Source organism: Cynocephalus volans, chromosome 14, assembly GCF_027409185.1.
Source record: "Cynocephalus volans isolate mCynVol1 chromosome 14, mCynVol1.pri, whole genome shotgun sequence".
Classification (NCBI taxonomy): domain Eukaryota; kingdom Metazoa; phylum Chordata; class Mammalia; order Dermoptera; family Cynocephalidae; genus Cynocephalus; species Cynocephalus volans.
The window spans coordinates 81562495-81576100 of NC_084473.1; positions in this window are offsets into that span (position 1 = coordinate 81562495).

Genomic DNA, 13606 nt, shown 5'->3' on the forward strand with positions numbered 1-13606 from the left:
GGAAATCATCAAGTCGAAGGTATACCTGTTCCCCAATGTTCATCGCAGCACTCTTTACAATAGCCAAGAGTTGGAACCAGCCCAAATGCCCATCATCAGATGAGTGGATACGGAAAATGTGGTACATCTACACAATGGAATACTACTCAGCTATAAAAACGAATGAAATACTGCCATTTGCAACAACATGGATGGACCTTGAGAGAATTATATTAAGTGAAACAAGTCAGGCACAGAAAGAGAAATACCACATGTTCTCACTTATTGGAGGGAGCTAAAAATTAATATATAAATTCACACACACACATACACACATACACACACAAACCGGGGGGCGGGGAGGAAGAAGATATAACAACCACAATTATTTGAAGTTGATACAACAAACAGAAAGGACATTGTTGGGGGGGAGGGAGGGGAGGGAGAAGGGAGGGAGGTTTTGGTGATGGGGAGCATTAATCAGCTACAATGTATATCGACAAAATAAAATTTAAAAAAAAAAAAAAAAAAAAAAAAAAAAAAAGAAATGGCCAACAAGCACATGAAAAGATATTTGGCATCATTAGTCTTCAGGAAAATCCAAATCAAAACCACAATGAGATACCACTTCACATCCACTGCACACCCACTAGTAGGGCTATCATCAGAAAGATAGGTAGTAAACATTATTGAAGACGTGGAAAAGTCAGAGCCCTTATATACTGTTGGTGGTAATGCAAAATGGTCCTCAATGATGATAACGTTAACGTATGACCCAGCGATTTCATTCCTGGGTATATACTGAAGACAATTTAAAACCTAAGTCCCTATAAAAACTTTTACACAAATGTTTATAGCATCAGCATTCATAATAGCCAAAGGTAGAAGCAACTCAAATGTCTGTCAACTGATGAATCTATAAACAAAATGTGGTATGGCATATCCATACAATGGAATATTACTTGACTGTAAGGAGAAATGAAGTACTGATACACGCTACAACAGGGATGAACTTGTAAACGTTATGCAAAGTGAAAGAAGCCTGTCATGAAAGGCCACATATTATAAGATTCTATTTAGGGGATTAGTGATTGCCTTGGGCTGAGGTGGATGGGGAGAAAAGGGGGTCATGTCTAAGGATATAGGTTTGTTCTTTTTTGAAGTGATGACAATATTCGAAAGTTGACTGTGGTGATAGATGCACATATCTGTGAATATACTAAAAACAATTGAATTGTACGCTTTGAATTGGTGAATTGTATGATATGTAAATTATACTTTGATAAAGCTGTTTAAAAATTTTTGTGAAAAGGAAAGAAATAGATTAATTTCAAGAAAGGTAAGCTAATTAATAATTTTTTTTCCAAGAAAATTTGGCTAAAAAGTCATTTTTAGTTTTCAATGGAGAAAACACATGTACTACATATCACACCTCATTAACATCTTGTGTAGTAGAAATTTGTAATAAGGGGCCGGCCCGTGGCTCACTCGGGAGAGTGTGGTGCTGATAACACCAAGGCCACAGGTTCGGATCCCATATAGGGATGGCCGGCTAGCTCACTGGCTGAGCGTGGTGCTGACAACACCCAGTCAAGGGTTAAGATCCCCGTACCAGTCATCTTTAAAAAAAAAAGAAAGAAAGAAATTTGTAATAAGGCATTAAATTTGGGGGGTAATGTAAAATTATCAAGTAGAAAAGTTTTAAAATAAAAACCCAAAGTTTTCTTTACCTACTTTATTGACTTGCATTGGAATTGATGTCTTTTGTGGATTGGAGGAACCACACAAAAAGTGTGCTAATAAACTAAGCAAAATCCACAATCCACAGGAAAAAAATATTCGCTGCTTAGAACTGCATTATTGATTATTACTGGATGATTATAGCAGAATCCTACTAATCATGCTAATGTACCATGAGTTACAGGTATATTTTTATACAAGGGTTCTCTGAGGCCTAAAAGTCATTTCAAGATTTCCTCTGGAGAAAAAAGATTAGGAAAGACTGCTAGGTAGCCATTTGTGTTTTTATAGTTTCTTTATGAAAGTATAAGGAAATACAGTTATATATTCATATTTCCACACTTTTCTTACCCAACAGATAGCACACTATGTGCTATTCTGCACCTTGCTTTTTTCCATTTAGCAATAAATCCTGAAATCACTCCATGGATGTAAGTAGAGTTTCTCACTGCTTTTTACATTTATCTAGTACTTCATTGTGTAGTTGCAACATTCAACCAGTCCCCAAACAACATTTGGGTTGTTTCCAGTCTTTTAGTGTTGCAATGAGTCACCTTGTTTGTGTGCCATTTCTTAGTTTCGCCAGTCAGTCTTTGGGGTAGAGTCCTAGCAGTAGGATTGCTAAATCAAAGGGTAAATGCATATTCAATCTTGCTAGATATTGCCAAATTGCTGTCCATAAAGATTGTATCATTTTGCATTCCAGGAACAATGTATGAGAGAACCTGACGCCTCCACATCTCATCATTAGAATATGTTGTCAAACTTTTGGAGTTTTTCAAATTTTTAGGAGAAAAATGTTATCTCAGGGTAATTTTAATTTGCATTTCCCTTAATATGATAATGGTGTAGCATCAAGGAGTATTAGCCCTCAGTGATACAAGTTGACAATACCTTTTCCTACTGTGTTAATTTGTCTTTTGAATATTTACAGTCACTCTCTCTCTTTCTCTCATCTGTGAAAGCATGTTTACATTTACGTAGTAAAAGTCATCAATCTTTTCTTCTATTGCTTCTGATTTTTAAAGTTATAAATGTTTTCCCCACTCCAAGGTTATAAATACATGCACTCAGTTTTACTTCTAGTATGAGTATTTGTATGTTTTCATTTTTCACGTTTAGATCTCTTATCCGTTTATCATTTATTCTGGTATGTGAGAAGAATGAATCTGATGTTATCTTTTTCCATGTGGTTTCACAGTTGTCTCAACAATATTTATTTAAAAGTTTGTCTTTTCCCCACTGCTTTGAGATGCATCCTTTATTGTCTACCAAATTTCCTTTTGTACTTAGGTCTATTTCTGGATTTTCTATTCAGTTCCACTGGTCTGTCTTTTTAATGTCTTGGAGAACTAGGCACTTCATTTTCTCTTTATTATAGAATTTTGATAGTTATTCCTTCTTGTTTATTCTTCCAAAGGAACTTTATATAATAAACTTGTGCAGCTCTATAAGGCAAACAATTAAAACCTAATGGTAATTTCCATTGAGATCATAATTAATACATCACTCAACTTAGGGAGAACTGACATTTTCATGATAGAGTCATTTTATTCAAGAACATGTTATGTCTTTCCATTTGTTTAAGTCAACTTTTGTGTCTTTTGTGTGTGTTTTGTAGTTGTTTTTTTTGTTTGTTTGTTTGTTTTCTTTTTTGCAGCTGCTTGGTTCAGGAATCTGAACCCTTGACCTTAGTGTTATAACACCACGCTCCAACCAACTGAGCTAACCAACCAGACTGTTCTGTAGCTTTTATTCGTACAGGCTTTGCACATTTTTTTAAGCTCTATACCAAATATTTTACTTTATTGTTGCTATTTTTTAAATGGATCTTGTCTTTCATTACACTTACTGCTTATATATATGAATGCTATTGACTTCTACATGTTGATTTTTATATCCTGTTACTTTACTAAATTTGCTTATGTTTGTGATAGTTTTCCCTTCAATTCTTTTAGGTGTTAACTAAACAATTATGTTATCTGTAAATAGAGGTTGTTTTATCTCCTCCTTTTCGATTATTGTGTTTCTTATCTAATAAGCTTTCTCTTATACAATTTGTGTTGTCTGATACTTCCAAACCATTTCCCCTGACTCTAGCATTTTTTCTTTAAGTAAGATAAGATTGCTAACTCTTGGGGAGTTTTATATATATAATTGGGTTTTAATTATGTCAAGTGACTTTTTGACATTATCTTGTGTGGGTTCCCCTGAAAACAGACAAAGGATTCTTTGCAAATAGTTTACTTGGAAAGGTTTTCCAGGGAACAAGAGTGAAGAAATAGGGGGAATGAAACAGGGAAAGCCAATACAAGGATGCATTAACAAATTGACCACCATTATAGGTAACCAGTGCTTGGTTCTGTGGGACCATATGGGGGGCCTTATGAAATATGCTTCAGAACGGTTTGCCAGGTAATCAAAGGCTGACTTTGATCAAGGTACCTCATGCTTTAGGATTGGACATGTGTGATTGCTGAGAGGGTTCCTGCAAGCATCCATGGTACTGTGTCAGAGAAGCCATGGGGCACACAATAACACTCATTATCTCCAGTTTCTGTGGATCAGAAATGCAGGAGTGTCTTAGCTGTGTGGTTCTGGCTCAGGATTCCTAAGGTGGTTGCCGTTAGGATGTCTGCAGGTTCTGCAGGCATTCGAAGGGTTAATTGGGGCTGGAAGATTCACTTCCGCTATGACTTATTCTCATGGCTTTTGGAAGGAAGCTTTGGTTTCTCATCACATGGACCTCTCCATTGGTTGCTTGAGTGTCCTCACAGCATGGCAGCTAACTTCTCCCAGAGCAAGTAATCTACAAGAGGAGGGAAATTAGGCTCCACCTCTTAAAAGAAGGAACGTCAAAGAATTTGTGGGCATATTTTAACTCCAGCACACAATCATAACATAGTCCAAATAGATGTGGATTATCTGAGCATTCTTAAGAACATCACATTGGTTCATTATGTCAATAACATCATGTTAACTGGACCTCATGAGCAAGAGGTGGCAAATATGTTGGAACGTAGGTAAAATATGTGCTCTCCAGGGCTGGCTGGTTATCTCAGTTGGTAGGAGTGCAAGGTCAAAGATTTGACCACCAAAAAAATAAATAAAAAGAAAGAAAGAAAAAAGATACATGCTCTCCAGACAATGGGAGATAAATCTTAGGAAGATTCTGGGACCTACCACATCAGTGAAGTGTTTAGGGATCTGCTGAGAAGAAAACACAATATGTGGTAGCTTCTTTAGGTTCTGGAGATAACTTGTTTCATGCTGGGGAAAACTGCTCTGACCCATTTACTCGATCACGTGGAAGGCTGACAACTTTGAGGGGGCCCACAGTGAGAAAAGGCTCTACAACTGGTTCATGCTGTTACAAGAAACCCTGCCACTTAGGCCAGGTGTCCCAGGAGACTTTGTGACATTAGAGGTTTCTGTGATGAGAAAAGAGCTGTGAGGAACATATGGCAAATCCTGGACAGCTATATTCTACTCAATAAACAGTCCCTGTCATACTTCTGCACCATGAAAGAAATGGAACAGCCAATTGTGGGACATCACGTGACCATATGGTCAGAGATGCCCATCAGGAGCTGGTTTGTGTCATGTCTACCAAGTCGTAAGGCTGAGTGGGCCCAGCAGTCATCCATTACAAAACTGTGGTAGTACGTTAGGATTGGATAACAAGTAGGGCCAGAGGCCAAAAGTAAGCTACACAAGCCACTACCCTAGATTGCTCTGTCATCCACCACTGTGGCACCACTGCCTCTCCCTGAGATTCCATTTATGTTCACATGGAGGGTGCCTTAGGGCCAGCTGATTGAGGAGGCAAGAAGCCAAGCATCATTCTTGCTTGAATTTGCTTGCCATATGGATACAGGCTGCTGTAGATTGGATGCCCCCCAAACTCATTGATGCTTAATCTCCACTGTTAACTGTTGAAGGTGGGGCCTTGAAGAGGTGATTAGATTGTAGGACCATGCCATAGTGAATGGATTAAAAATGAGGGTCAGAGGTGTGGGTCTGAGGGCTTTTAAAAAAGAGCATATGAGAAGTTAGTTTATTTCTGCTCTGCCATTTTCTGCCATGTGAGACCCCTGGGTCACTGTTTCCACCACCGTGGCCTTCACCAGCTGTGTTCCCTGGACTTTGGACTTCCCAGCCTCTGATACCATAAGTAGTAAATTTCATTTTCTTTATAAGTTTCCTAGTTCCAGGTATTTTGTTTTAAGTAACAGAAACAGACTAATACAGAAAATTGGTACCAGAGAAGTGGGGTGTTCCTTATAACAAATACTTGAAAATGTGGAAGCAGCTTTGGAACTGGGTGTTGGGGAAAGGCTAGAAGAATTTGAAGAAGACAATAAAGCCAGGGAAGATTTGGAGCTTCTGACAAACTGGTTAAGTGGTGGTGACCAGAATGCTAATAGAAATATGGGCTGTAACGGCCATTCTGAGAAGGTCTCAAATAAGGAGATTTTTGGAAACTGGGGCAAAGATCAATCTTGCTATGAACTGGCAAGGAACTTGGCTGCATTGTGTCCATGACCTAGGACTTTGTGGAAGTTGTAACTTAAGAGTTGTGAACCAGAGTATTTGGTGGAGGAAATTTCTAAGCAGCAAAGCATTCAGGAAGCTGCATGGCTACTTGCAACAAACAGCCTATGCTGAGTTATGGCAGAAAAGGCAGGATGTAAAGCAAGAATTTAAAAGGATAGAAGAGGCTGGCCCGTGGCTCACTGGGGAGAGTATGGTGCTGATAACACCAAGGCCACAGGTTCGGATCCCTATATAGGGATGGCCGGTTTGCTCACTTGGGAGAGCGTGGTGCTGACAACGCCAAGTTAAGGGTTAAGATCTCCTTACCGGTCATCTTTTAAAAAATGAAAAATAAAAAAATAAAATAAATAAAAGGAAAGCAGAGTGTAAAGATTTGGAAAATTTGCAACCTGGCCATGTGGTAGAGAAACATAGAGGATTATCAGAAGAAAACTGCAACGGTGCTAAGAAGATTAGTACAAAAGAAAGAGATTATCAGGAAAAGGAGAAAAAGGCTCTGAAGGCATTGGAGAAGGCTCTGGGGTCGACTCTTCCAGTTCAGGCCCAGAAGCCTAGGGAGACAAAAATGTTCTTGGGGAACAGGACTGAGGGGTCCTCCACGGGCTCACTGCGCAGGACCACCTTGCGATGCTACTTCCCACACCTCTGCTGCTCCAGCCTAGGCTAAATTGGCCCCAGGCATGGCTGGACACACAGCTTTGAAAGACACAAGCCAAAAGCCTTGGAAACGTCCATGTGGTTGGTGTTAGGTCTGCAGGCTCGCAGAATGCCAGAGCTGTGAAGGCTTGGAAGTCTCCACCCCAATTTCAAAAGATGTATGGAAAAGTCTGGGGGCCCAGAAAGAGATATGTCACAGGGGTGGAGTCACTGCAGACAGCCTTCACTAAAGCAATACCGAGCAGAAATATGGGGTCAGAGTTGCAGCAGAGAAACCCCATCAGCACCATGTCTAGTGTAGCCATGGGAGTGAGACAGCCATGATGACGTGACCCCAGAATTGTGGAGCTACCAGCATGCAACCCCAGACTAGGAGAGCTGAAATGTGACCTAAGACCATAAAAGCCATAGGAGCAGAGCTGCCTGAGGACTTGGGGGCCCAACCACCCCACCAGCGTGCCGAGGATACCTAACATGGAGTCAAGGTACATGATTCACCAGCTTTGAGATTTAATGCCTGCCCTGCTGGGTTTCAGACTTGTTTGGGACCTGTTACCCCTTTCTTTTGTCCTATTTCTCCCTTTTGGAATGGGAATATGTATACTATGCTTGTCCCACCATTGTATCTTGGAAATAGATAACTTGTGTTGATTTCACAGATGGGAATTTGAGACTTTGGACTTCTGAGCTAAAACAATTTAAGATTTTGGGGATGAAATGTATGTATTTGTTTGTGAAAAGGACATGACTTTGGGGGGTTGGGGGTGGAATGCTGTAGATTGGATGCTCCCCCAACCTCATTGAGGCTTAATCCCCACTATTAACTGTTGAAGGTGGGGCCTTGAAGAGGTGATTAGATTGTAGGACTGTGCCACAGTGAATGTATTAAAAATGATGGTCTGGGGTGTGGTTCTGAGGGCTTCAAAAGAAGAGCACATGAGAGGTTAGTTTGTCTCTGCTCAGCCGTTTTCTGCCATGTGAGACCCCTGGGTCACTGTCACCACCACCAAGGCCTTCATCATCTGTGTTCCCTGGACTTTGGACTTCCCAGCCTCTGAAACTATAAGTAATAAATTTCATTTTCTTATAAATTACACAGTTCCAGGTATTTTGTTATACGCAACAGAAACAGACTAAGATGCAAGGCAAAACTGGACTGCTCATACCGCACTACCTCACTCGGGTGGCCCTGAAAGAGTGTTGAGGTGAAACCCTCCCAATGGTCAGAGATCTGAGTGATACATGTGGTAATCTGCTTTTTGTGGAAAGAGAAGTGGCTTAAGGTGAAAATACACATGAACTTGAAGGCAGTGGCAAATGGCTTAATTGACCAAGGACCTTAAAGGAACAAAATTGGAAGACTGGAGACAATATTGGAAAGAAGCATGTAGATCAGGTCTGCTAACTCTTCCTGTAGAGGGTCAGAGTAAATATTTTAGACTCACAGGCCATATAAATAGTTTTTATTGCAACTGTACAACTCTGCTGTTGTAGTACAAGAGCAGCCATATTTAATACACAAATAAATGAGCATGGCTGTGTTCCCATAAAATTTCATTCACCAAACAGGTAGTGGGTGATTTTGGCCTGTGGGCTTTAGTTTGCCAACCCTTGGTAAGGATGAACCTACGGAAGTGAGCAAAAATTGTGACTATCTTTGTACTGCATTTCACTGACCACAGGAGAGCATCCACCCACAGAAGAGCAACTAGACAACCAAACCGGCAGAATGACTCAGCCAGTTGATGTCAGCCAGCCTGTGTTATCACCCACCCAGTGCTGGCACAATCAGCTGGGGAATGGAATAGTCATTGTGCCAGGGCTGGAGGCTACAGAGGAGCCCACAAGCATAAGCTCTTAATTGCCATGGCTATTGTAGCAACTATACTGCCCAACCTGCCAGCAGCATAGGCCAGTGCTGAGTCCCCAGTGTAGTGCCATTCCTCAAGGAGACCAACGAGCCACTTGGTGCCAAGAGTATTTTTGGGCCCCTTCTGCTCTGGAAGGAGTATTGCTTCGTCTTGAGCATGTGGAGTTAACACATGCTCTCGATATTGTCTTGCCTTTGCTGCCTGCAGGGCCTTGGATGACACCCTAACTGAGGACTTACAGAATAATCTACCAGTAGGAAATTTTGCATAACATTGACTGACCAAGAAAACCAATTTACAGCAAGAGAGGTGTGGCAGTGGCCACATGACAGTGGGATCCATTAGTCCTATCACATCCACACCACTCAGAAGCTTCTGGACTAATAAAGTGATGGGATAGCTTTGAAGCTGTAGCTTCGAGAATGGGACATCATCCTCTAGAATGCAATATACACCCTAAATCAATGAGCATTATATGGCATTGTGTCCCTAACAGACAGACTACATGAGTTTGGAAACCAAGGAATGGTAGGAGTGGCCCTACTTACCATCATTCCCATCAGCTCAGTTGGAGAATTTGTGCTTTCCCTCCCTCAGTTTTATGGTCTAGAGATCCTGGTTCCCGGAGGGGAATGCTTCCACTGGGGGACACAGTGAGGGTCCCCTATTGCTATTGCGCAGTCGCTTTGGGCTCTTCTTGTTTCTTCTTCTTCTTCTTTTTTTTTTTTTTTGTGGCTGGCTGGTATGGGGATCTGAACCCTTGACCTTGGTGTTATAACACTGTGCTCTAACCACCTAAGCTAACCAGTCAGCCTTGGGCTCTTCTTCTTGAGATTAGCAAGAAAGGAAAGTAGTAACCACACTGCTGTGGGCAATTAATTCATCCTGATCATCAAAAGAAAATAGGGTTGCTATTATGCGATAGGGATAGGGAAGAAATGCATTTTGCATCCAAGTCACTGAGAAACCTCTTGGTATGCCCTGCCCAATATTTACGGTAAATGTTCAAGGGAAGCAGACACAGTCTAAAAAGAGCATGGTGACCACGGGTTCATAGCACTCAGTGATGAGGGTCTGGGGAACCCATCAGATAAACCACCCAGACCAGCAGAAGTGCTAGCTGAGGATGAGAGGAATCTAGAATCCTGGACTAGAATGTGTAGTAGAGAAAGGAGTCTGTAGCTCAAGATCAGCTGAAGCAGTGGGGGGCTGTGCTTTGTCCCGCTAACCTTCCTCTCAAAGTTTTGCCAGGAAAGAAGATCACACAGAATGCTGGAGCTGTTCCCAGACAGAGTGAAGTGACCACACAAAGTAAGCAGATCCAAGTGCTGCAAGGGGCAAACTGTAGTGGATGCTGTGGTGTGCCACACAGAATTCCCCCTTAAGGACTGAGGCACTCATTTTCCCAGCTACCAGGAGTATTGGCTGCTGATGGCTCATAGCTGAATCCTTCTCTAGAAATTGCTCTGGGAAAAAAAAGAGCTGCCTTGACCAAGGTGGTGCCTCCACTGTGGTGGCAGCCAATTTTGTCCTCTATTGAAACTGCTTTGCATTCAACTTTTCCGTCTGCCCAACACACACTCACACACACACACACACACACACACACACACACACACACACACACACACACACACAATGTGGAAGGTAAAATGTCTCCTATTAGTTCTTCTCCCGAAAGCTGCGATGCTCACTGCTTGGTAGGCATTGCTTTAGATTTCTTTCTTACACAGCCAATATATCTTTCATAATTTCATAATAATAAGTTAATACTCTTTTTAAAACCAAAAGATGACAAGAAATGGGATTGCAAACTTAATACCGGAAGTTAGTTAATCTTAGGGCTTTTAGCACCAAAAGCTAACTCCCTTTATCCAAACTGAGTGTGTGTGTGTGTGTATGTGTGTGCGCGTGCGTGCGCACGCATGTAGGGTGTGTCCCACTTTAAGATACTGGAATACTTTTTAAACTGTGATTAGAGGAAAGTGCTAGGGTGCCATCTCCTCTTTCAAGATCAGAGAGAAAGAGAAAATAAAGCATATGTAACTTTGCCAAGAACAATAACACGAAATAGAAGCCAGAAAGTCCACAATAAACTGAGAAAGGAAAGTTGACTGTTTCAGGGAAATTGTAAATAATAAGACATATTTTGATAAATTGTAGTCTCCTCTGTATATAGACCATGTTCAGATTTCTCCAGTTGGACCACAAGTGTCCTTCACAGTTGATTTGTCTATATAATTAGGACCAGACAGGGCATCTCGTGGTTCCGTTTTCCTGTTTCATAGATAAGGAAACTGAGGCTTTGAAATACTAAGTTGCCTTGTCCAGAGTCACATAGCAATTATCAGAACCCAGAAGTAAACTCAGGATTTTCAATTTACCATGTTCTCTAAATTAAGCATAGCAAGAAAGATGGATTTATTACACCACTTTATTTTTTAAATCCAAATAATGCTTAGTAATGATTTATTAGAATGACTCAGTGCAATTTTTGTAGATTGGAAAATCCTTTAACTCATGGAATAAGTAGGCTGTGTATTCTGCTCAAATCTTAACCCATCCATAAAGAGATTTAATTCCATATTTGCAAAAAGAAGAAATGACATAACTGGAAAAATTCATTATGATTACAGTAGATTTGTCATGAACAAGCATGCAGTGATTTGAAAAGAACCTCAAATACATATTTCACTCTACATTAAACTGGCATTACATGCCAGGAAAGTTTTGGGCCACCTGGAAAAAATATTTATTCCTCCAGAAATGGTTACCATGAAAAATGAAATTAGGGGAAACATTTTTTTTTTGACAAGATTTTTTATTTCATTTTTTTTTTTGGTGGCTGGCTGGTATAGGGACCCAAACCCATGTCTTTGGTGTTATAAGGCTGTGCTCTGACCAACTGAGCTAACCGGCAAGCCCGTTAGTGAAAAAATTTCCCCAGGTAATTAATGCTCTGTGAGAGGAATCCAAAACAAAAAAGTAAATAGCCTTGGACTTTGCAGTCAAGATAGGAACAAAATAAATCCCCACCCCCTTACTACCCCCACAGCTTCCATTCCTGGTGTGTTTTCAGAACCACCAGTGATTGCTGCAATTTGTTATGCTTTTTATTTGTCAGTTTGCAGATGATGCTAAAATATGTTGGTCAAATCAACAAAAAGAAATGCAAACTTCTACATATCTCCTATTTATCAGAACATAGCACTAGTTTTAAAATTAGCATCGTAAAATTGAACTTGGGAGCAGATTACAAATTGGCATTCCACTATATTCATGCGCTATCAAATTTTTGTGTGACTTTTACTTCTTGCTAAAGTATTTGAAAAGAGGGGAAAAATCACTCACTTTATCCACCACATGAGCACATTTTCATTTTCCTTAACAGGCCATCCATGTGTACAATTGTAATGACCTGGTACTTACAGTTTTCTATTATGCTTTTATTGTGCTGTTTTTGCTTAGCATTGTCTGTGTTTGCTACATAGTTCTCTTAAATCTTTATTAAGAATCTTACAGGATACACACGCGCATGCGCACACACACACACACACACACACACACACACACACACACACACACACTCATATATTCCTAAATCTCTAATTTGATCATGATTTACAAACTCAGAATAGTAATATTTCATTGACTTCCTTCCCAAATATCCTGGCAGAAAAAGTTCAGCCATTTAAGAACTCTGTGTCACTAGCATTTAATTAACCTTTCAAAAAGCACAATTGTGGCCAGACTTTGGGGTGAAAAGTCCAGGCTTTATAAACCCTTCCATTTCTTTGCATTTGTCTTTTGAGCATTTTTGTTGTCACTTTACTTTGATTTCCTAATAAAAGATCTTTTTAAAAAATTCCCATCTGGTCTCAGTTGAAGAAGGTGGTGAAAGAATTTGCCCTTTTCCAGGCCATGAAAGTCGGGGAATAGCACAGACCCAAGAGGTGAGATGTACAGTGGTGGAGCAGCAGGGGTAGAGGCAGTGAAGTCTCCCTGGGATCTGCATTTGAACCAAATGGGGTCAGAGGAAGGTAAGAATGAGGGGCATATGGTGCTGTTCTGGGCACAGTAGTCATGGCTATCTGTTACCTCCCTGAGAGACTGCAAATTCTCCAGGGCACAAACTATATCCTGTACATACTTAGCACTCAGTCAATAGCTGCCGAATTAATGAGCAAATGGATAAATGAACTTATGTCCTGGAGAAATTTCTGAGCCATTACAGAAGAATGTAATAATAACGACCACCATTAAGTTGTTGATTTATTCATTCAACAAATATTTATTGTGCAACTACTACATTCCAGGCACTGTGGCAGGAGGCACTACAGACAAAGCAATGAACAAAACAAAGCAAAACAAAAACACCCCTGCCCTCATGAAACTTACATAGTAGTTAAGGGAGAATTTATTGAACATCTACTATGGTCCTTTCTCAACTTCTATCCCTTGTCAGTATCACTAACTTGGCAGTTACCAACATGTCTTGAACTGTGAATCACATTTTCATGTATATATGACCTGACTTCCAGCCCTGCAGGGATGGGGGATGGAACTAGTTAAGGGGCTAATGTAGTTGCTTTGGTTTGATCTGAACTAGAATGGGGCCAGTGGGAATGGATTGAAAGGAAGGATCAAGGACTCTAAGAAAGTCTACAAGTAAAAGTCAAGAGAATTTGCATACTGGGTGTCTTAGTATATTTTCTGCTGCTGTAACAGAATACCACAGACTGGGTAATTTATAATGAACAGGAGTTTATTTGGCTTATGGTTCTGGAGGTTGGGAAGTTCAA